Source organism: Lissotriton vulgaris, chromosome 5 (genome assembly GCF_964263255.1).
Source record: "Lissotriton vulgaris chromosome 5, aLisVul1.2, whole genome shotgun sequence".
In the NCBI taxonomy this organism is placed as follows: Eukaryota; Metazoa; Chordata; class Amphibia; order Caudata; family Salamandridae; genus Lissotriton; species Lissotriton vulgaris.
In genome coordinates this window covers 1,777,020,929-1,777,041,921 of record NC_141693.1, presented here as the reverse complement: position 1 = coordinate 1,777,041,921, position 20,993 = coordinate 1,777,020,929, and positions in this window count along the sequence as shown.

Genomic DNA, 20,993 nt, shown 5'->3' with positions numbered 1-20,993 from the left:
AAGATTAGCTGGAATTGAGGTGCGTCTATTAGGTTAAACTGGATTTCTTCTTGATGTCCATCTTCCCTCACCATCTGCACCAATTCAGTATGGCTAACTATGGGTCCTGAAGATAGGTTTGTTCCATCGATGGCTCTAACTGGTTCGCTCTTATCTTTTGGTATCGCTCTCAACCCTATCTTGGCTGCAAATCGTTGGTCACAAAAATTTCCTGTCGCCCCTGAGTCCACCATCACCATCACTCCTTTCCGAAATTCCTGACAGAATTTTATTGTCATAGATAACACAAGGTGAGGAGACGATGATTGCAGTGTATTGGCCAGTGATGTTCTTGTGGAGTTGATTCTTGACTCGCATCCACCTGTACGACTCCTTCTACAGGTAGTGCAACAAGTTTTCCTTGGGCCTATATGTTCCTTTAGGCTTCTTTGGACAATTCCTCACAAAATGGCCGCTCGAACCACAATACATACACAAATTATTGGCTCGTCTCTTCTCTTTTTCTTCTTTAGTAAGCGGACCCCTTATTGCTCCTATCTGCATTGGTTCTAGGCCGTTGGACCCTTCTGCAACCTTTCCAACCTCAGGTTTGGCTCTGTCATAACGAGGCACAGTGCTTCGAAATTCTCGTCTTCTCTCACCTCGTCTTTCCCCTTGCCGGAAATCTAACTCGAGAACCAAGTCTACAAGGGCTGATATCTCTGTTGGTCGGTTGGGAATTTGTGCCAATCCATCCTTTAGTTCATCTCGTAAACCTCAATAAAAAATTGCTGTCCTTTTATTTTCCGGCCAATCGGTTTCCATTATCAACTTATTAAATTGGGCCAAGTACGCCACCAGATCTCTGTTTCCCTGCTTTAGTTCCAGAAACTCATTATCTACAGCCTGAGAAATTCGCCTTCGGTCAAATATACGCAGAAATTCCTTCTTAAATTTGTCATAATTTTGCAGGAGAGGGTCGTCTCGAGAAACAATGGGCATTGACCAAGCGGCTGCGTCACCACTCAGATAGGATAAAACAAAGGCCACTTTGGATTGTGCGTCGGGAAAGACAGAAGGACGACACATGAAGTGTAAGGTGCATTGTGAGATAAACACTTGTGCTTTCTGTGGGTCCCCACAAAATCTCTCGGGTGCTGCTAAGGGAATAACTGGAGACAATGAGTGTATCACCTGCGTAGTTAATCTATTCGTTTCTCTAGTGGACGTGGTGGGAGTCTCTCTACTTCCTGGAAGTAGTTGTCTAATTCTCTGCGCTAACTCTGCAGTCTCCTTTCTAGCATTTATCACCTCTTGCCTCAGACCTTGATTCTCTTCTCAAACAGCCACTAATTCTTTTTGTATGGCATCTAATACCGCCCCTAAAGTCTGCAAATTAACCCCTTCAACCATTCTGTTCGGGTGCAAATTTACAACGTGGGCACTTCACTCTGTCAGAGTCCACGAATTCCAATTCTTGGGTCTCTCTTGTCGACTTGCACAGGAACAGATGATGCTAACTTTCCGACTCCCGCTCTCCAATCGGTCGGAGTCAGAGTGTAATCATAACTCCAAGCAATCAGAAAAAGGGAAGGGGCAAAGTGGAGAAAATAACCATAAGAAAAGAAAAGCACAGAAGAGACTGGTCCTGGCCCCTCGATACTCCAGCGAATCTTCCTCAGGCTCCTAGTCTGCCTATCAAGATTCCTGTGAATACTAAGCACATATAAAAATACTATGACTTCTTATAATTATTCCCTGGTCTGCCTTTTCTTCCAATGTCTTTTTAACATACCCAAGGGACTGTGTTGACCTGCTTCTCTTCTTATTACTCTGGGAGGTTTTCTTATCTGGGCTGCCTATAGTGTCTTAATCTCACTGTAAAGAAATCAATACTGTTATTAGTACTCTGCTTAACTTTCTTTCTTGGCTCTAGTAGGTAATGAGGTATCTTTAACCTACCACTATTTGCAACTCCATATCCTTAAGTGTTTCTCTTATTAGTGATGTGTCTGTATACCTCCTCAGATTAATTCTGTCTTTAGTCAGAATGGAATTCAGTTATAACTGTTATTGTTTTCTTTCTGGTATGCTGCCTTTCCTGCTGAAGTGATACTTCTCACTACTTTCAGGTTAGAGTCTATATTTTCTTATATCTTGCTTCACAGTTTAGCTGTTAAACAATAACATTTCTCTAGTAAGTTTTCTGAAAGTTCTTGCAGACGATAAGCAATAGAGGACTCGATAACAACACTGTCTTTAGCTTCGCTTCTGTCCAATTATTGCTTGTGACACTTGTACTGTACAGTTCTATATTTAACTATCACTTAGCTCTCGAAGTTCTGCTGCCTTCCGACTCGCATGCCTTCTTGAAGTCTCTGTGGCAAGCCGGCTCTCACAACGAAGTTTCTCGGTCACGCTGCTGACACTGCCACATTGAAGAATACCGCAACTGAATCTCTCTGACGCGCTTTTCCTGTCAGAACTTTCTTCATCCAAAACGACGTCAGTCACTTGTTGGGAAATAGAATATGTATTTCTTTTCTCCTACAACCTTACGAACTCTAATAACTCTAAACTAAACGTTCTACAAACTTTTTCAGGCGCTCACTAAGATTCCTCAACTGTCTCGGGCAAGATACGCGGTGAAGTGCGCAACTCTGAGAGAGCGCGCGCCTCACCTGAACTCCGCTCTAGAATGCCCTAGAACACTAGACTGCTAACTTCCCAGTGCCGTTCGCCATCTTGGAAATCCGTGAATTTCATGCTTTAGACCAGGAAGTGATTGGGTTCCAATTCTGTTTTCTTGACTTTAGCACACCTGCTGACCTTGTGTTAGGGAGAATCCTGACACGCATCCAGGGGCCCCGGACACGACATCCAACCCGGAGAGTTCGTCTTGATTCAAAATTTCCAAAGGGCGAAGAGTCTGGAACCCAGGTGGACGGGCCCCTGGCAAGTCTTGATCACCACCCGAACTGCACTCCGAGTGGAAGGGAAACAAAATTGGCTGCATGCACATCACTGTAAGAAGATATCACTAAGCATGGGCGGAAAATCCGTTCCGCTCGCGGATTTTTGTGGATTTTCGGTAAATTCGCAATCCGCGAGATTCGTGAATTTCCCGCAAAATCCGCGAGCGGAATGGATTGGGTCAAAAGTTCAAGCTGACTTTTTGTAACTATTTTAGAATGGCGCCGGCAAGCTGCCAGAGCCTCTAAAATAGTTACAAAAGTCAGCTTCAACAGGAAGCACTAATAGATAAAGGAAAGCAGGTGCTAGAGTTGAAGCTCAAATTCAGTTACACAATCATTAATCACCCCAAACATGGGGTGATTAATGACTGTGTAACTTAATTTGACCTTCAACTCGAGCACCTGCTTTACTTTATCTATTAGTGCTTCCTGTTGAAGCTGACTTATGGCTGACGGCAGAAGGGCACAAAGTGGGACAGAGGGCATGAGTTAGGCAGAGGGCAGAAGGGCACAGAAACCAGTGGGGCAGAGGGCAAAAGGGCGCAAACAAGAGTGGGGCAGAGGGCAGGAAGGCACAAAAACAAGTGGTACAGAGGGCAGAAGGGCATAAAAAACTAGAGGGTGGCAGTGATGAACCAGGCAAAAAAATCACGAACACGCAAAGCACCCCGCGAACACGCAAAGCTCCCCGTGAACACCCGCGAACACGCAAAAATTAAAAATCTGCAAATTTGCACAAATTCGCAAATTTTGTGGATTGCGAATTCGCAAATCCGCAAATTTGCGCATCACAAATTCGCAAAATTTGCCCATACTTAGATATCACCGACCCTGACAACAAAGGAAGACGTGGACACCTAAGAAGAACTCCTGAACAAAGACAGACCAGCCCTGAGTTGCTACCCTGACACAGAGACACTTGAGTTGACAGAATTTCCAGATCCCACTGTGCCATCCAGAGAAGGGTACAACTTACGTCGAAAGGAGAGTGCTTCGGCCAAGCAGACCACTGACTAAGTAAAAAATCTCAGAGCGGCAGCCTAACACTACTAAGGTTATCAGGAGAGAAGCTAGACGAAGTTTGTGGTCTTGCCCGTCACCGAGCCTCTTGAAGGTGATGGAAGCTCCCAACAAGAAGATGATGGAAGCACCTGACATGAAGGTGATGGAAGCAACCGGACGTCCAAAGACCCACTACAAAAACCCAAAGACTGACAAAATGCACAGCTCAAAGACAAGTGCCCTTTTCATCACTCTTCTCTTTTGCCTCCTCCTCATGGCCACCTTCTGGATCGTGGAAGAAAGCGCACCCGCCCATGAGACTTTGATATCCACTGTGCAACCCACCACCAAGAGAGAACACTATCTCATTTCATTTTCACCCCAGCTCAGAGAAAGACGCAAGGAGTTCTGGAACAACTCATTCGTGCAGTTGCTACACCAACATAACCTTGCTACCAATGCCACGAACTGCTGGATCTGTGGGCTGCTACCACATGCAACTGAACGTTCTATCCCTTTCTTCCCCTCGCCTTTTTCCGTTAATGGGTCCTGCCTTGCCTGGCTGATACTCTTGCAAGAGAGTTACAAGGACAATGCAACATCTGGTGAAACCATTTCGCACTTCTACAATGAGTTCTGGCTGAACAAAACTGGAAAAACTTCTGCTCCCTTTAGCCCTTTGACATCCAACACCACGTTTCAAATGAACATCCCTGCAAAGGAACAAATTGAAATGCAGGTGTTCAACAATCCAGCCAGACCCACCTTCTCTTATCTCCGGAAGCGAACTGCCGCCACACTGACTGTGGCCCTATCTGTGGTGAACGTCTCAGGCCTTGTCTGCATTGAAGGTCATGGAACAAAATCAGTGAGTCACAGCTCCTGCCACATCACAAAAACCTTGCACACGACTGATCCACCCTCTTTTGTTGCCTCCCCGAATATGTACTTTGTCTGTGGAACCAAAAGCCTACACCTGGTTCCCAAAGGGCTGGAAGGCACCTGCTACATCGCTTTTGTCCTTCCTCCGACATATATGGCACCAGCAAACCATCACCGACAAAAGCGAGCAAAGGACATTGAACAAGCAGACTCCACTGGAGCGCAGTTCCTAGATGCAGTAAAGGGACTCGTTCCATTTTGGGGCCCGATGGCAAACAGCCGTGCCATCCGACATTTGACCCAGGCAGTTGAAACAACTATGAACATCACAGCTGGCATCCTCACGAACAACACAGCCGAGCTTCAGGCGGTCCGCCTGGAGGCTCTTCAGAACCACCTTGTTCTAGATGTGGTTCTAGCTGATAGTGGAGGAGCATGCCGCATCATCGGATCTAGCTGCTGCACCTACGTGCCGGACAACCCACCCTCAGTCTATAAGGCAATTGAACATCTCCACAGACTCTCCTCAGAGGTTCACCAAGAAAAAGAAGGATGGTCGTTTGGGAGCTGGTTCTGGAGTACTGTAAAAGACTGGGGGTGGAGGTTGTTTACGATCATATTGATACCAATTGTAATAATATGTGGATTCTGCCTGAGTATTCAATGCTTGCCACCTCTGTGCTCACTTTTTGCGAACTGTATCTGCCCTAAGACTCTGGACTCTGAAGCTGAACAAATGAAAGCTTTATACGAAGTGGAAATCTGTGACATAATGGGGATAAATACAGACTGACAAGCTGGCTAGATATGTGAAAAGGGAGGACTGTTAAAATCTAGTTTGCAGCATGAACATTGTCTGCGCCATCTTGTCCCTTTTCTAGGCCCATACGTGTGCGTAAGCGGCAGACATTTTGAGTACCATGGCCTCTCTGCCCATTGCCGATCGCCAGCGCGTCTCTCTGACCTCGCAAGTACCACCCCTTAAGCGCAGTCCTGCCTCGGAGCCACATCCCGTGCCAAACTAACACCTCCCTCCATCCCTTTCATGACCACGGATCCTTTGATAACCCCCTTCCTCCGTGCCCGATTGTCCGAACTGATCCCAGGCCATCACCTAGCCCTGCGGATGCAGTTTGTTGCTCCTACTGTAAAAACTCACCCCTTTTCAAAGGAGCTAAGATTAATCAATGTCTCCACCCCATGAGATCCGATCGATCGCACACATTCCGGTAACCGGCGGAATGTACAGCTGCGCGATAGTCATCACCTGCTGAGATTGGGGTGGGGACTTCTACTGTAGATATGTGCGGGATCGGGCCTGAAGCGGGGATTCCGAGGATGTCTTTCCTTACATCAAAGCATTTGCAAGAATGTGCCATATGTAATAAACTGCAATAAAAGTCATAAACCTGTGTATAAGAGGCCAGGCCTCGGAGACAGAATTAAACTTTGTTTCCCGCTTTCCAGTTCCCAGCGCCTGCCTCTTTATTTGATAAATCCTAGAATGGTATGAGAGGTGACTAACGCCAAGTGGCGTCTAAAGGTTATCTATAAGAACTGCTTTTTCCACACACTAAGCCACTGGAGTCAAGCTATTCTGGCTGAAGACGGCTTATAGCCAGAAACCGGTCCCAGGATGCTTGATTCCAGTCCAGGGAAGACATGACTTATTTATTTATTTATATATATTTTATAAAGCGCATGGTTACACTAGCAAGTGTGTCCCCGTGCTGGTCGCTACAGTTGTTTCGAAAGAGTCTATGGCATGATTGCGTGAAGAGTCTTCGGTCCGGCCCTAGTCTTTGGGGAAGAGGACTGTTTTCATGTCTCTTCGAAAGATGGACTCAGAGGGTTCCAGACGCAGCCTTTCTGGCAGCTTGTTCCATATCCTAGCGGTCATGACTCTAAAAGATTTTCCACCCATTCTAGCTCTTTTGACCTTCGGGACCTGTACTTGCCCAGTGCCGCATGATCTTAACTGGCGGGTAGGCTCGTATCGTTTCAGAAGGCTCTGCAGATACCTTAGGCCTCTTCCATGAAGGATACGATGTCCTACACATAGGGCCTTGAAAGTCACCCGTTCCCTAATCGGGAGCCAGTGAAGGGTCCTCAGTGCTTTTTTTGTAGATGCCCTTCTGGGTAATTGTAGGATCAAGCGGGCAGCTGCACTCTGTATTCCTTGTAATCTCGAGAAGCTTTTTAGGCTGGCCCCTAGATACAGTACATTTCCATAGTCCAACCTAGATGTGATTAGGGTATGGACCAGGGTCTGGCGTACCGATATGGGCATAAGGTCCAGCATTTTCCTAAGGAACCGCAGTATCCCAAAACAGGTGCCTGCCACTTGTTTGGTTTGGTGGTCGAACGATAAATTTTTGTCTAGCCAGACCCCTAGGTTCTTCACTAGAATACTAGGTGTGGGTAGTTCACCCAATTCGTCCGGCCACCAGGCTGAGGTCCACACTGATGGGGATTTACCTACAATCAATACCTCCGTCTTATTCCCATTAAGTCAGAGGCAGTTGTCCGCCATCCACCGTGCCACCTCCTGCATGCAAGTCGCGAAGTTGTTAGCACATTGCTCCTCTGGTTGCTTCAGGGTCACAATCCTGCATACAACACTATCTCAACCCCAAATGTGTCTGTGATCACTCCTACTGGGGCCACATACAAATTAAATAGGGTGGGGCTGAGACTGGAGCCTTGTGGCACTCCCTGATTGAGTTTTATTTTTTTGGACCTGAACTGGCCCTGTGCGACCTGGAAGGTGCGATCTGTTAGGAATGATTGAAGCCATTACCACGCTTTTCCTCTCACCCCTCCCTTTTTAAGACACTGTAGCAGTGTGTGATGAGCTACAGTGTCAAAAGCGGCACTGAGGTCGCAGAGAATCAGTGCCGCCGTCTGGCCTTCATCTGCATATCTTCGTAGGGCTTCCGTTGAAGATAGCAGGGCCGACTCGGTCGAGTGTAAAGCTCGAAATCCCGATTGTGAGGGGTGGAGCAGTCCATGGGTTTCAGCAAATGTCGAGAGTTGTTTGTTGACTGCTTTCTCCGCAATTTTAGCAAAGATGGGGAGGAGGGAGATAGGTCATAGATTGTCCAGTTTTTCTAGACTAATATTAGGTTTTTTCCTCAAGGGAAGGACTATTAATTTCTTCCATGAGGTGGGACTTGTCCGGATTCAAACGAGAGAGTAAGGAGATGACTAATATATGGCTCCAGAGTGGTTATGCTGCCATGGAGTCTTTTTGGAGTTGCTGGATCACACGGTGAGCCTGATTTATTGCTACTTGCTATATGGCATATTGTTTCCTGTGAAGGTACTAGAAATGCCGAGAGGCAGTTATTCTCCTGTGTGTTCAGGATACTTTCTGCCCTCCCATCACCTACTCTGGCTGTTTCTGGGGAGCCAGCGTAGATTTTGTCTACTTTGCTAGCAAAGAACTCTGCTACTTGATTACAGGTTTTAACAGATCCAGTCATAGGGGCTGCTAGTGGGGCGAGATCTGAAAGTTCCCTATAAACTAGTAACATTTCCTTCATGGAATTGTCCGCATCTTTGATTCTGGTGCAGAAATAGGTTTTTATAGTTTTCCGGATCAGTGCGTGATATTCCTTTAAGCCCTTTTATATTCAACTCTCTCTGTCTCAGAGAAACCCTTCCACCATTTCCTCGCTAAGCTTTTACATATAGCTTTTTGTTCTCGTAGTTCAGTGTTGAACCAGGGGGCAGATTTGGATCTCCTCGCCGGAGCCTTTTGAATCCATGGCGCTGTGTAGTCTAGCACCTTTAGGATTCGCACATTTAATGCAACGCAGGCAGATTGTATTCCTTCGCCCTCAGGGGGGCCTCCTGATGTTATTATTTTATTAAATGCCTCAGTGGAAAACTTTGCCCATTTCCTTCGTTTGTTAGCGGAGCTAGGTGCATTCTTAGGTCCATTGTCCGGGACCGCCACCCGAAAGGAGACTAAAAAATGGTCTGACCAAATAACAGGGGTTGGGGGCTCTACGGTTAGGGTTTCCCAGTTAGCGTAAATAGGAACCAGGAGGTGGCCCTGGCAGTGAGTGGGTCTTTCTGATTTTAGCAGCATCTGTATGCCTGCTAGCTCCTGTCTGATTTCCTGAGCTTCAGTGTTCCTCGGGTCGTCAAAGTGATAGTTTAAGTCCCCTAGGAGGAGGAGTCTCTCGTGTTTGAGAGCGGAAAGCGTAAGGGTTTCTATCAGTTGGGTGGCAAAACTGGCTCCGGGCCCCGGGAGACGATATATCAGGAAACCCTTGATACAGTACCCATGGTGCACTGAAATGGAGAAGAACCCTGTTTCACTGTTAGCAAGGTCCTTTTCTTCTAGGGTGCAGGCCAGATCTTGTTTGTGTATTATGGCAATTCCTCCCCCCTTCCCCTTTATCCTGTCTATTCTCTTGATGTCATATCCCGGTCGGAGGGCCGCCAGTATATCTGGTGCCGATGTGGTATTCAGCCACGTCTCCGTTAGGAATAATGCATCCACCTGACCCTCCGTTAGGTAGTCATGTACCTCCATTTTATGTTTCCCCAGGGAGCGACAGTTTAGAAGGGCAAGATTAGGTATCTTACCTTTGTGCCTAGACCCGAGTTGTCTATTAACAGTAAAGGAGCGGTGTGCACACTTTTTTTCTCCATTCTTAATATTTAAGCTGTGCAGACAGGTGTTTTCTAAGGGAGGACATAGGTTTCTTAGCTCTAGGGAGCTATAGTGCTTTCGGAAGCTGAAATCCACAGGGGTTCCTGCCCCTAGCCCCGGTCGGTCACGGACGGGCACAGACGGGCTTGCCTTTGGCACGCCCGCTGCGCTCGCCCGCTGCGCGGTCGGGAAGACGTCATCTTTTTATCCAGTGTGGAGGAGGGCGTGAAGCGTCCTACTACTGGACCGCTACCCTATTCCTCCCCCCAAGATGGCGTCCCTCCTCCTAGCCTACCGGCGTCAGCACCTGAATCAGCTGAACCGGTCAAGGAATGGCTGTGAGGGGCCTCGGAACGACATAATTCTCGCACTGAGGGGTCAGTGATGAGAGCTGGTAAAAATGAGCAGTTTAAAATATTTACAGTTTTTAAAATTAAGTTCAGCAATCAATTTATGAAATGCCCGTGGGCAACAGGGATAGCATAGAAGGCCCCCAGCTTCCGCCTCAGGGCTGAAACAAAGCAATTCTAAGCCCTGGCGGCAAAACGAACCTTAAGTAACCTGGGCGGGCGGGAAGCGTCCTACTACTGGACCACTACCCTATTCCTCCCCCGAAGATGGCGTCCCTCCTCCTAGCCTACCGGCGTCAGCACCTGAATCGGCTGAACCGGTCAAGGAATGGCTGCGAGGGGCCTCGGAACGACGTGATTCTCGCACCGAGGGGTCAGTGATGAGAGCTGGTAAAAATGAGCAGTTTAAAATATTTACAGTTTTTAAAATTAAGTTCAGCAATCAATTTATGAAATGCCCCTGGGCAACAGGGATAGCATAGAGGGCACAGGGCCAAGACTGATTTGCATATGGCCATGTCTGAACTGGGGTGGCTTGGTGAGCAAAATAATGATGGATTAAACCCAGATCTGTGACTGGAGTGAATGTTTTGCCATCGTGCAACATTCCGTCCATCATCTTGTGTGTTTTGCTGTTCAATCTATGTGGGAAGGGTATGCCCAGACGTGGGTCCCGTGCTCACTAAGCCACTGGAGTCAAGCTATCCTGGCTGAAGATTGCTGATAGCCAAAAACCGGTCCTAGGATGCTTGATTCTGTTCCAGGGAAGACATGACTTGGCAGTTCGGGCTGGACTGTACCCATGAGGCACAGGGCCCAGACTGATTTGCATATGGCCATGTCTGAACTGGGGTGGCTTGGTGAGCAAAATAACGATGAATTAAACCCAGATCTGTGACTAGGGGTGAATGTTTTGCCCTTGTGCAACATTCCGTCCATCATCTTGTGTGTTTGGCTGTTCAACCTATGTGGGAAGGGTTCGACCAGACGTGGGTCCCGTGCTCACTAAGCCACTGAAGTCAAACTAGCCAGGCTGAAGACGACTGATAGCCAGAAACCGGTCCTAGGATGCTTGATTCCGGTCCAGGGAAGACATGACTTGGCAGTTCAGGGTGGACTGTTCCCATGAGGCACATGGCCAAGACTGATTTGCATATGGCCTTGTCTGAACTGGGGTGGCTTGGTGAGAAAAATAACAATGAATTAAACCCAGCTATGTGACTGGGGGTGAATGTTTTGCCATTGTGCAACATTCCGTCCATCATCTTGTGTGTTTTGCTGTTCACCCTATTTGGTAAGGGTATGACCAGACGTGGGTCCCGTGCTCACTAAGCCACTGGAGTCAAGCTATCCTGGCTGAAGACGGCTGATAGCCAGAAACCGGTCTTAGGGTGCTTGATTCCGGTCCAGGGAAGACATGGCTTGGCAGTTCGGGCTGGACTGTTCCCATGAGGCACAGGGCCAAGACTGATTTGCAGATGGCCATGTCTGAACTAGGGTGGCTTGGTGAGAAAAATAACAATGGATTAAACCCAGATCTGTGACTGGGGTGAATGTTTTGCTATTGTGCAACATTCCGTCCATCATCTTGTGGGGTTTGACAATTCCACAAGCGCCACTGTGCATGCCAAGCACACCTCAAATAACGCCACTGGGCCTGCACTCTGCGCCTTCAGGAAAGCCAACAATTTGCAGACTCTTTCGGCGTGAAGGCCCTTCAGAGTCTTCCCTCTTGTTCTCAAGCACGTAGACATTGGCTGTGAGGCTCTTGACCTGTACCTCCAGATCGGTCACGGTGGGTCTGAGTGTTTCAAGCGTGCTTTCAGCCTGTGTGACTCGGGTAGGGAGCTTTCTCTGGTCATCCCGCAGTAAGCTTAGTTCCACTTCCACAGCGTCTACTCTTCTCTACAGATCTTGTCTTGTCTCTGCAATGTCGTCAAGTATTTGGTCTAGTTTGACATCTACCAATGTTGCCGGCGGCTCACCCTGTGATGTTGTTAGGCCAGCTGGATCAGTGATCTCAGGCTTCTTGTGCTCCAGCTGCTGGGGGCCCTCTGACCCTGATGCCCAATGATCACAGCAAGTCCACAGGGGTGCGGGCCATTAAAAAAGCAGAGGCAAGCTTACAACAAACCACCATCAACTGCTTCTCATGGACCCGCCAGTCCCCTGAACCCCGCTACAGTGGTTGTCAATCAGGGCGGCACAATGGGGTAGCAGTCAGCAAACTTCAAATGGGACCATCACAAACCAAAAAAACACTGTCCAGTGGTGAGGGTCAATGGTGCCACCGTCGGACATCCTCAGTGGACAACGGGGTGTAATAGCCGCAGGTAACCCCTACCAGCTAACAATTTCAACAAGTGCGCAATCGACCTTTGTGAGCGCCACCCCTAAGCCCTCCTACCTAGTCCAGCCCGCTGGGACACTCAAGGACCCACCTTACCTATCCGGCCCTGACACATCAGAATGAGGAGGCATGAGCAGTGGTAAAGACTGGGGTTGACGGGGTGGGGCAGTCCGGCCGATCTGGGTGTGAGCTGCTCACCCTGGCCCTAAACACTTCCCAGTGCAGCCAAGGTGGCTTGCCAATTCAGCCTCTCATCAGCAAGTTATATGGAGGGGGAGTGGGGAGAAGCAAGACCCCACAAGGCCTAACAAAACAGTGTCCCTTGGGCGGGGACCATTCCACACGTGGGGGTCTGCAACAAACTCTATTCTTGCTCAGGGTTTATCGTTCATTCTTGGAGGCAGGCCCTTATCCCTGGAGGCGAGCACTGACACACTGCTTATATCTGGCAGCCAGGGTAGCGTCCTCAGTTTGCCGTGGTAGACACCGCTACTTCTAAGCCTTCCCGGGCCTCTTCTCTCACAGCCATTCTATGAGGCAAGTGCCTCCCCACCCAGTACCACATTGCCAAAAAGGGGGCGGCCAGCAGGGACTGAATGTGCGGGATGCCACCTCTATTCTCCCAGCCCCCTGGGGCTCACTGGTGAGGCCTAGCGGCTGGGTCAGAACCGCGATGGGGAAATTCTTCACCCCGTCATCACCCAATAACCCGGGCTCAGGCTGTTGGCAGTGCTGCTGGCACCGCAACCTAGCCCTCCTCTGCGCCTGATAGCCACAGATTTCACACCATATGGCCACGAGTCAACACCAGCCTCCGTGCCACCTTTGTGCCTAATAGCCACCCGAAAAGCAGCTCGGTAGAGGTCGCTCGTCACTTCCTCCTCTTTGGCCGAGGCGATTACGGTGAGGATGGCTGAGCTCTGTGCTGGATTGTCAGACGCCTGGCTGGAGCGCTCTTAGGATGTGTCCGCCATCTTGACTAGGCTGGCCACACCCCCTGCACAGAATCATAGTAATCATGAGCCCCATCATTTATTTCTGCCAATTTAGAAAACAAATCAGTCTCTCTCTACTACAGGAAAGTGGTTACAGTCAAGAGAATATTCTGCCATGCAGCTCCTCAACTAGCCCTGTGCTGTCAGATTAGTCTAAATTAAAGGTTTCTAATATAACGTAACCAGGTAACATTTTGTTTAGCCATTGGTGAGTACTTTTCACAAAGCTTTAAAAACAAATTCAGTTGAGCAAGATAGGGAATTGCCAGGGAGTTGTACGCAGAGCAATTACATTGATAAATATCCTATTTATTTGAATGAATAATGTATATACATGCTATGTAAATTAATTCATTTTGTAATGCATAGCAAAAGTTAACAATTTGGTTGATAACAAACAATATTACATGAATACAGTAGCGTTACCAGTAAGTGAGAACATCCAAGATATTGAATGAATTAATAGATTTTACACTTAGTATATTTAACTGGGGACATGGTGCAAGTAGTGTATAGAGCTAAAGTGACATGTAAATGTGATTCTCAGGAAGGATTAATTGGTCTTTCTCTCCTGGATCTCGATATTGCTTGCCCAAAAAACTGAGGGCCTGATTCAACAAGCATTTACAATGCAACGGTCTCGCCTTTGCAAAAGTTAGAGCTATTGCCACTGTAATTGACAAACTTTTTATTTATGTGTTGGTTTTGAAAACAGATAAATAAATGGCATTGTCATTTACAATGCCAATAGAGGCTTCATGTGCCCGGCTCCCTGCTTCCTGAACCCAAGCCCCACGTCCAGGGCAGGTGGAGCGGCCCTGACTGGCCGAGCTTTGCACAAACCTTGCACGGGGGAAGATCCGCACGGCTTCCACCCCCCCCATGCTGCGGGCGAGTTTTGCAATTCATGATGCTGCTAAGCATGGGCGGAAAATCCGTTTCGCTCGCGGATTTTGCGGATTTTCTGTAAATTCGCAATCCGCGAGATTTGCGAATCTCCCGCAAAATCCGCAAATCCGCGAGCAGCGGATTTTGCTCGCACTGTTCGCGTGAGTTCGCGGCTTCCCCGTACAACTTCGCGCCCCGCGAATAAGCGCTAAATTGCAGAAATACGATCTTAGCAAAACTGAAACTACTTACCAGGTTCAAAAGTTCAGGCTCATCATTAGTAGCCATTTCCTGTAGTGCTTCCTGAGGGGCCCCTCCAGAGTTCAGTTGCCTACTTGCAACTATTATGTGACCCTGCTCTGAACCTCAGAATAGTTACACATATGCCACAAAGGCCCTGAATTACAGCTAAGGGAGACAAGCAGGAGCCAGGCTGGAAGTTCAAATCCATTAATCAGCCCCTAATTCATTATTGTCAGTTGGGGCAGGGCAGGTGTTGTAACTAATTTTGCAACAATGAAAGCACTTAGCAAGTGCAAAAGATCACTAATCAGGAAGCACTAAGGAAGCAGGTGCCAGCTAAAAAAATATTCTGTGACACATTAATCAGCCCCAAATTAATTCAGGTCACTTGAGGCAGGGAAGATGTGCTTTGCTTTGCCACAATAATGTACACTGACTGGACAACCAGAGGGTGCTGTGATGAAACAGAGGGTGGCATGGGTGGGCCAGAGGGTGGCATGAGTAGTCAGAGAGTGGCAGTGGTGACAGAGAGTGGCAGTGATGAAGAAGAGTGTCCCAAACAGGCTGGACACGTAGAAACAACAAGTTCGCAAAACTTGCGACCCGACAGGTAAGTTCGCGTTTGCGAAATTGTACAAAACCCTCGCAAAGTGGCAGAAACCCGCGCGAACACAAAAAAAATCCGCAAATTCGCGAGAATTCGCGGATTTTGCGAATTGCGAGTTCGCAAATCCGCAAAATTCGCGAACGCGAGATCCGCAAAATTCGCCCATGCTTAGATGCTGCCCCCTGTGACAGACAGCATGGCACTTGTAAACAAAACAGAGTGCAAGAGGCTGGGATGTACAGTGTCCGCAACTGTAGCTACTGAAGCGGCCACTCGTTCTGTGATAGTTTTTGGGGGTGGGAGGGGGGGGCAGTAGAGGGATGCTGACGCTTGATATTTTTAGCAGCCAAAAGTCAGTCCCTTAATGAGAAACACATGCAACACACACGACTCTCCATTACTGCCACGTCGGAGCATTTCTTGACGGCAGAGACACTTCACACCATTTTCACAGCCTGGTCCAACGAGGCCCTTCAGAGCCCACAGCAGGTGATGGCTGAGCAGCAGGGACCTGGAGCACTGGGGAGGATGTATTAAGATACAAAACCAACCCCAAACCAGCTGGTGAAAGAACAGTTTGAAAGCAGTCTAGCCTTTCCTCACTTGGAGATCGATGTAATGCTTACCCCCTCCGCCCCCAGCCCCCCAATCACTCCAAAGGAGCAGTGGGTCAATCAAAGACAGCCATCACTGTGGGGACATGAACACTGACTGGGTTTTGGGGCTGAAGGGCAATCCGGATCCATCCCTTCCTTAAGCTCCCCGTACTTGAGTGGTTGCGGTATAGCTCAGTAATTGTCCATCCAAATTCGCAGAAGGCTGGGTGTGGTGATAACAAGAAACCCTTCACAGCAACCTCAGTGGGTGCAACGTTTGGGGTTAGTTCAGTCCCAGTTCTGAAGTGCCCAACCCGGGGCAGCCCTAGTGTGACATCAAGAAAGGATGCCCCTCCGCCCAGCCACAGCAGACCGGCAGGTATGGAACAGGAGGCGGCAAAGTTCCACCCTTGTGCAGCGAACGGCAACTCTCCAGTTGGAACTAACAGTTACCGTCCTCTCTGCAGGCCCAAGCTCACGAATGCAGAGGAAACCGTCCAAGCAGCAGCTGCAGAAACTAGCCCCAGCTCTGGGTCCTCTGCTACGGTGGCACCATCTAGGGCCTACACCCGGGTTGGAAACCTTGGTTGGTGCTAGGGAGCAGCGAAGGAAGGGGTGGGTCGCAGGAGTTGACATAGTTGTGATGCAAACAAAGGCCGAGTGGTTCTCGGCGAAGTTGCGCGCTTCAAAAACTGCTTGCAGAGCGGAGCCTAAGTATACTTTTTAGTCATGAGCGCGAGGTGGGAGACGTTTTCTCTGACCCGTTTTCACAGAGGCCATTGACGTCTGCCGGTGTTATGTCATATTGTGTATCCCTTCAGATTCGTGTATTCCCTGCTCTTCTGCTGTTGCCGGAAACAAAACTTTGCCCGAGCATTGCCAGACAGAAGCAGCAGATCTCCTTTGGGCTGAGTTACGGGATAAATGATTCAAGGGGATGCCAAACTCAAAGCAGGGCATACATTACCAGGCACTAGTTAAAGACTGCAGCGGGTCACTGTTGCACGAGCAGAACAGGCAGAAAAGCGCGCTTAATGCAAATATTAACAAGCCCCTTCCTTTTCAGACTGAGGGGGCGTGTTTTTTTGATTGACTGAAGACGTCACAGAGAGAAAGAACCGAAAAAACGCGCCCCCCAATCCGAAAAAGACGGGGCTTAAATTGACAGACAAACCTTTTCTCCAATGGCTGGCCGCAGTTTAGGAAGCCAGCCAATGGAGAAGAGGGGCGGGTTTAAGCCTCACTACTAGAAAACATAAACTCTCGCCAGCGAGACTGCGCAAGCGCAACCTACGCTAACCGAGACCTTAAATAGGGCCTCTACACTCGTGACGGGGCCCCGCAGTTGTGGGGGAGTTGCCGCACTCGGATTAAATTTCCACAATGAGAATTTCCATTCCGGCAATTCCGCCCTGAGTGTAGAGACTCACCCAAGATTACAGAGCCTCCACCACGACTGCGGAGGCCCTTTCTGAATCAGGCCCTGATTCTTTTTTCTAACCAATGGCCGATGGGTCATTTCAGGAAGTGCCTTGACTTAAAAAGAGAGAGTGAGGATTCTCACACTTGTTCAAGATCTCAAGGCCTGGCCTGTCCTGCAAGGTCTTTGTAACAATGAACAGATTTAACTGGTACGTCCAGTTGCGTCTCGTAAAAAGACTGCTGAGTTTCTGAGAAGAGGATTTTGTTCAGCTCCATATAAACACCAGGAAGTCATTAAAATGAGTGGAACTCCCCCCGCATTAAGCAGCAAGAGCATATCTGTGAAGTCTTCCTGCCTATAAAGCAACATCTGTGTAACCCGAAATCTCTACTCTTACCAACAGCATCTTCTCTGCTCATCCTTGAGTGCAGTTCAAATGATTCCTGAGTCGGTATTTTACAACACAATATAGTGTGAGCTCTGAGCAAAGAGAAGTAGATGGATGAACGAAAGAATTGTGGAGCATATCTACAAGGGGATTGTGACCCTCGGAATGTCACCTTATTCGACATTTCATTTTGCATGACTTAACAACGCTTTTTAATATGGTACACTTTTACGCAGGTATCTGCATGAAAGGGACATGCAGTGGGTGTTGCTGTGGGCTTTCCACTGCAATATCAATTGCTTTTTGACGCTGCCCCACATTTACAAGGATCTGTAGATGTGAGGCAGCGCCAAAAACTAACACCATGTAAAAGCAGGCATTAGATTGGAATAGTTTTATTTCTCTTCGTTTTTTCTTTTTCTATGTGTGCTGCACATTGCAGCACACATAGAAAGAGCAAATTGCTATGATTAATTATTTATGTGCACCTGTGTAGACACCTGTGTAGACAGCTATTTTTAGGGCCAGTGATAGGGAAAACATAGGTGTGCCGTCTTCTTGTAAATACGGTTTATCCCTGCATTTTGGAAATGACGTAAAGCGGGACTGCAAAATTTGCCACAGCACCGTGCTGGGCCATTTCCTTATTCATATGCCCTCAAGTGCCTTTACAAGGGGATCGTTTTTCAACTATCTGTGGAAGAAGAATTTGTGGATTCAGTTTAGTCCCAAGTGGAAGAGTGGCCTAGCTTTGCTGTGGCTGCTCACAAAAGGGCCTTATTTACAAGACAATGGCGCAGCGCTGCGCCGTAACCCGTTTAGCTTTGCAGTGCTGCACCATTTTCAAAGCACAGGTATGTGCTGCAATAACAACAATATGACACATCCCTGGGCTTTCCCCTGTGCTGGTGCACAACTGGCTGCCATGCGCCAGCACGCCATCCATTGGGGTCCACACTTCTGGCCTTCTGGACTCAGTCCTCCCCCTGTCCCTGTGACATCTGTGAAGAGCTTGGGTGTCATTATTGACTCCGAACTCTCCCTTAAGGCCCAGGTGGGGGCAGTGGTCTCTTCCTGCATGTATCAGATCCGCAGGATCAGGAAGGTTGCTTACCTCCTGTCCCCCGCTGTCCTACTTCAAGTCACTCTGGCCTTAGTCCTGTCCCGTTTGGACTTTTCTAATTCTCTTTATCATGGCCTGCCAAAAACCCTGCTTCACAGGCTACAGGTCGTGCAGAACCAAGCGGCGCGTCTTGTATTTAGGACCCTCAAATGGCAGTCGGCCAAGCCCCTCCTTGCTAAACTGCATTGGCTCCCTATCAATCTCAGGGCAGCCTTCAAGATTGGCTGCCTAGTATTCAAGTCTCTTACTGGTCCTTCACCTAGTTTTCTGAAATCTCTTACCACCCCCTACTGCCCCCCCCCGCACTCTCAGATCCTCCCATCTTCACCTCCTGGTCATCCCACCCTTCAAGCTTACAAGGATGGGAGGCCGAAGCTTCTCATATCTTGCCCCCACATTCTGGAATTCTCTTCCCTTTTCTCTCAAATCTGTCACATCACTCATCCTTTTCCGTAAGTCCCTTAAAACCTGGCTCTTCCCCCAATCTGGATAAACTCTAATCTGCCCCTCTCAGTATCCCAATTAGCGCCAGGAAACCTACGGTGATAGTGCGCTTTACAAAAACCCCCTAACATAACATAACATAACACGCCATGAGGGTTTTTGTGCAGGAAGAGACACCTTCCTGCACAAAAACAATAATTAATGGCGTTTTCCTCTTTCTATGCGTGCTATAAAATGCAAGGATACATGAAAGTATTTTTTCCTCAATGCACCATTCCTACTTATCCCCGGGGGAGTTGAAGGATTTTGACGCATTCCCAGTTTTATAAAATGCTATCAATCTGGGAATGTGTCAAGTTCTGTGGATGTTGCATGGGAACACCCGCAGCAACCCATGGAACACCACTTTCAGACAGAGTAATGCATGAAAGAGGCCCATATTTACAAGGCAATGAAAAGTCACGCAGGGTGATTTTACGTGGCCTTATAAATATGGGCAAGCCCATTGCACCACCAGTGCGTCAATAAAAGTAACGCACCGCCGGCGCAATGGGCTTGTAAATGAGCCCCAAAGTTTTTCTAGTTTTCGGAATACATATGGTGAAGGGATCTCAAATCTTGGGTTGGGTACAAGGACTTTATCCAGAGTCTGACAGAGAGGGTACTGTCCACCGAACTTGTGGTTCCCCTCCTCTATTTAGTCTTGGGAGACGCACACTATGTTTCTGCGGTTTCGTGTTTGGCACCGCCAGGTAAAGCCTGGTGGTCCCTGTCAGGAAAACAACTAAATGAGCCCCCTAAAGCTGGAGAAAACTTCCATTGTGTAAGAGCCATATTTCTTTTTTTCATTAAATACAATCTCTGACAGTGTGTTTTAAAATATCTAGAAACTCTGGGCCTCATTTATGAGGCTGTGTGTCACTTTTAGGCCGCCGGTGCGTCACTTTTTGTGACGCACCAGCAGCGTCAAAAATGTGCCTTGTTGCACCATATTTACAAAGTGACGCATCTAGGTAGATGGTTCACTTTGTAAACCCCTGCGCTACATTATACCTGCGCCAGGTATAATGTATGCAGGGGGCGTTCTGACGCAAGAAAGGGTCTTAGAAGTGACGCAGTGAAATCTATAAGATTTCACTGTGCCACTTCTAGGATGCAAATGCGCCAATTTCTTACGCCTGCCTCACAGCAGGCGTAAGATTGGCGCAGCCCTTTCACATGGGGCTTGCCCCATGTGAAAGGACACATTGCTGGAGTTACGTCACTTTTGTGACACACTCCAGCAATGCGTCACTTTTGCGCCATACAGATACGTCAGAAATTCTGACGTATCTGTAGCTCCTTGCGCAATGATGCGTCATACTGTAAATATGATGCATCATTGGTGTCGCAACGAGGGCGCAATGAAAAGTGACGCATCGCTGTTTTCGCGCAGCGATGCGTCACTTTTCATAAATGAGGCCCTCTGTTTTGCACCCGACGCCTACACTGCAGAGCACAGCACAGCAAAGCTGCAGCGCCTTCAGAGCAGCCACTGTGGCATCTGTTACTCTAAATATGGTGGGCTGTAGTCTGGTAGGGCACTAGAGTGTACCCCTCGACTGCCCCGTCTGAACAGAGTGCAGCCTGCCAAACAGTAAATGAAGCTTTAAATGTCGAATTGTCCGCCACAAAAGTCATTGAAGAGTAGATTGCCTTAAGTACTCGACAAAGTGCTTTAAAATGCATTCTGTGACATAGAAAGCTGGCAAAGACAGAGAAGATGCAAACAAAATATAAAATCCCAATCAAGGCTTTTGCTATGGTGTTTTGCATGCCCTGGAAGCTTGGCATTACATTCTGCAGGCGTTTTGTTAATGGTTTATTTTTTTATTTGTAAGAATGTAAAAAATAACTATCAGGGGAGAGATAGCTGATCCCCATGGCCTCCCTGGTTCACTTGTGTGGAACAAGAGCACAATGAGGCCTGGCCATAGTCTGAGTCCTATCTGATCTCTTGTAGCCAAATAATGATATTTTACATGTATCGTTGGATGGAGAAAGGTCCCATGCATACTCTGGAGCCATCCCTCCTACCTCAAC